The sequence below is a fragment of the Callithrix jacchus genome, chromosome 4 (genome assembly GCF_049354715.1).
Source record: "Callithrix jacchus isolate 240 chromosome 4, calJac240_pri, whole genome shotgun sequence".
Classification (NCBI taxonomy): Eukaryota; Metazoa; Chordata; class Mammalia; order Primates; family Cebidae; genus Callithrix; species Callithrix jacchus.
This window is the reverse complement of record NC_133505.1, coordinates 71,019,173-71,023,526: the sequence shown is the minus strand read 5'-3', so window position 1 is coordinate 71,023,526 and position 4,354 is coordinate 71,019,173. Positions and strand designations below refer to the sequence as shown.

Here is a 4,354-nt window from a genome sequence, read left to right as displayed (position 1 = left end):
AGTAGTGATACTCCAAATAAAGATTTTTCTTCCTACTATGGTAGGATAATATAACTGTTTTCTGAATGAAGATACATGTTAAGGCTTAAGGAGGAAACAGCTTAGTGAAAAAATTGCTGTTCATTTAAAAATGTGTATCATCTCATAATAGTCTCCTGAACTTTCAAATTTACATGTGAGAATACATTTACATCTTAAATTTCTAGAAAAGGCACACACTTTAGGTAAAAAAAAAGTCAGCAAAATTTTCAACCCACCAATATATTGGCAAAGCTATGACTTTTATTAGAAACAACTAATGCTTCTCAAGAGGTTGGCAACATGTCATAGTATCAACATATACTTTATACAGTGTATTTCTCCCTTTAATTATATTTCATCAGGAGGTGAAATATCTCCTTGGCTATGACAGTCAGACATATTTAATGGACTGTGTAGGCTGGTCTCCTTGTACACAAACCAAGCATTTCCTACCCAAAGTATCATATTTGGAAAGCCAAAGATCACAGATACATTTAGGGATCCCATACTGGTCACAGAGCCAAAGTAACACAGCCCTTCTTTCTTCTTACAAGGTGAAAGTTTCTGAACAATATTGTGACCAGTAGCTATTTTAATATCTGTTGGAGCTACAGCCTGGGCTGAAGTGCTCTCCAACCATAAAAAAGTGGGAATAAGCATAACGACAAAGTCAATTACAGGAAGTGTGTGACTACCTGGATATAGGCTCCTTTAGCCAACATAAAGCAGGAGGGCAGCAATGCAGTACAGGAACACAAAGGCAGCAAAGGTAACTTGGAATTGTGCAGAAGGAGGGTAAACGCCTATGAGGACAAGACTTTTCCAATTTACATCACATACGTTTACACCTGGAGGTGGCTGAAATGATGCCTCGTTACACCTGAGTTGATAACCAAAACCAGCTGTAATAGTTTTATTCTCAGTAATTGTGGGAGGACAACTCACATGGATTTCTGTTTGGCCGTTAAAACCTCCACAGGTGGCAAAAGCAAAGATAGAAGCAATCCATTCGAGGACCTTGATGAAGCCAAGTGGCACCTTGAGCGTGTTGAGATTGATCTGGAAGCCGGACATCCTCTGAGGGAAGGAGTGGGAGAGAGTCAGGACGGCAGGGCGGAGAAGGAAGGGACCGAGGAGACGCCAGCAGCCGGGCGGCGAGGAAGAGGTACTGATATTTTAACAGTATTAAGGCTTCCAATATTGATACAGGATATCTTTCCATTTATTTGTGTCTCCTTCAATTTCTTTCATCAATGTTTTATTGTCGTCCATTTCCTTGGTTAAGATAATTCGTAAGTGCGTTTTTTGTTCTTTTGGATATTATTGCAAATAGTATTGTTTTTAAATTTATTTTTGAAAATTGTTCTTTGTTAATGTGTAGAAACACAACTGATTCTATATGTTGATTTTGTATCCTGGAAATTTTCTGAATTCATTTACTGGTTCTAACAGTTTTTATATGGGATCTACTGTGTTTTCTACCTCTAAATCATATCCTATGTAAATAGAATCGCTTTTATTTCTTTTTCTAATTTGGTTGCCTTTTATTTTTTTCTCTCGCCTTATTTCTCTAGCTGGGACTTCTAGTACTATGTTGAATAGACCTGTTAAAAGTACACATTCTTGCCTTATCCCTGATTATAGGAGAAAAGCTTTCTCTCTTTTTTTTTCAATGACTGTGATAAAGCTATATTTTTCAATTTCTACTTTTTTAAAAATTATAAACAGTGCTGAGTTTTGTCAAAATCTTTTTCTGTATCTATGAAGGTGATCAAGTGGTTTTTACTGTTAATTGTTTATGTGTTGTATCATACTGATAGTCTTTTTTCTTTTCACGTTGAAAACACATAGGTTTTTCTTTTTTTAAAATTGTACTTTAGGTTCTGGGTTTTTTTCATAGGTAAATAGTCCTTTCATCCCTGAGAGAAATCTTGGTCATGGTATGTGATTCTATTAAGGCACTATTGAATTTGGTTTTCTAGGAAATTTCAGAGGATATTTGCATTTGTATTCATCTAGAATATTGGTCTGTAATTTTCTTTCTGTGTTTTAAATCTAGCTTTAGTCTCAGAATAAGTCTGGCCCCATAAAATGATGTTGAAAGTATTGCCTCCTCTTCAGTATTTTAGCAAGTGGAGAAAGATTTGATTAATTCCTCTCTACATATTTGGTAGAATTCACCAGTTAAGCCATCTAGTCCTAGACTTTATTTCTGTTAAAATGTTTTAGCTTATTGACTCAATTTTCTTACAAGAGATTTACCTGTTCAACACTTTCTGTGTCTTCATTATTTAGTCTTAGTAGGTTTTATGTGTTTAGAAATTGATCCATTTTGTTTATGTTATTCAATTTATAGATGTATACATTTTTGTAATACTTTTTTGTAATCTTTATTTCTGTGGCATCAGTTGTAATGTCTCAAGTTACAGTTCAATACTCTCTTTCGGTCTTAGTCTAGCTGAGGGTTTGTCAATTTTGTTGATATTTCAATTGTATTTCGTTGACTTTTTATATAGCTTTTCTATTTTATTTGTTTTTGCTCTAATCATTAAAATTCCTTCCTTTTGCTAAGTTTAGGTTTACTTTGTTGTTGTTCTAGTTTCTTGTGGTACAAAGTTAGGTTGTTTATTTTAGATACCTCTTCTTTTTTAATACAGGTGCGTAACATGATGAATTCTTTCCTAGTGCTGCTTTCGCTACAGCTCATAAGTTTTGGTATGTTATGTTTTCATTTTTGTCTCAGAACATATTCTAATTAACCTTAATTTTATTTTCATCCAATTGGTAGTGTGTTGTTCAATTTTCATATAATTGTCCAGTTCTTTTTCTAGTATTAATTTCTAGTTCTATTCAGTGTGTGCAAGAAAGATACTTGGTGTGATTTCAATCTTTTCAAATTTATTAAGACTTGTTTTGCAACCTACAGTGTATTCTTACCTGGGGAAGAATGTGTACACTTGAGAAGAATATTTATTCTGCTGGTTTTGTGTAGACTGATTCTTACGTGTCGGTTGGGTTGAATCAGGCTATAGTGTTGTCGGAGTCTTCTTATTCCTTATTGATCAACTGTCTGGTTGTTTTACCCATAATTAAAAGTGGGCTATAAAATTTCTGTCTATTACCATGTTACTCTCTCTCTCTCTCCTACTTTACATATTTGGGTGCTATGTGCATATATATTTGGTATATATTCATAGTGATTTCATCCTTTTATAATAATTATAAGATGTTGTTTTTGTTTTATGACAGTTTTTGACTTAAATTGTATTTTGTCGGATACAATTATGGCTACTTCTGCCTTCTTATGCTAACAACTTCCATGAAATATATTCTTTTCATCCTTTAATTTTTAACCTGTGAGCCTCCTTAAAGCTAAAGTGAGTTTCTTGTAGGGTGCATATAGTTAAATTATGGTTTTGTTTTTTAATCTTAATCTGTTTAGCTACTCTTTATCTTTTGATTGGGGATTTTAATTTATTTATATTTAAAATATTTGTTGATGGAGAAAGACTTACTATTGCCATATTATTCATTGTTTTCTGTCTATCTTATAGCTCTTTTGTTCCTCTTTTCCTCTTTTGCAGTCTTTTTCCCCCTTTTTTCCCATTGACTTTTATACTGTCAATGTTTAATTGCTTTCTTATTTTCTTTTGTGTACCTCTTACAGATATTTACTGTGAGACTTCCATAAAACATCTTATAAGTATAATAATCTATTTTAATCTGATAACACGTAATTCCAATTGATTAAAAAAATTTTGCATATCTACTTCCTCCTCCACACATACACTTCTGTTATTGATGTCACAATTATACCTTCTTATATATGAATTGATATTTTAGTTATATTTTTATACTAACAATTTAATTATACACCAGAACTAAAAGTGTTTCGTCCACCATCATTACAGTATTACTGGATTCATTAAATATTTACCCTTGCTCCAAGCTCTATACTTTCATATGCCTTTTTGTTCCTATCTTGCATTCTTTTGTTTAAAATTGAAAGACTCTCTTTAGTATATTTGGTAAAGAAAGTATAATAATTATAAACGTTCTCAACTTTTGTTTATCTGAAAATGTCTTTATTTCTTTTTCATGTTTTGAAGAACAGATTTGTTCCATATACTATTCTTGGTTGACAGTTTTATTTATTTATTCTAGCACTTTGAATATGTCATTCTAGTTCTTCTGGCCTGCAAAGTTTCTGCTGAAAATCCTGTGTTAGTTTTATGGAGGATTTCTTGTATATAATGAGTCACTTTCATTGTGCTGCTTTTAAAATCCTCTCTTTGTCTTTTAATTCTGACAATTTGATTATATTTATGCTGTC

At 32.5% G+C, this 4,354-nt stretch overlaps 1 pseudogene; it reads right to left on the bottom strand.

Annotated features, from left to right (window-relative positions):
• Nucleotides 1-310: 310 nt before the first annotated feature.
• Nucleotides 311-1,255, bottom strand: LOC100406685 (synaptophysin-like protein 1 pseudogene; annotated as a pseudogene).
• Nucleotides 1,256-4,354: the final 3,099 nt, after the last annotated feature.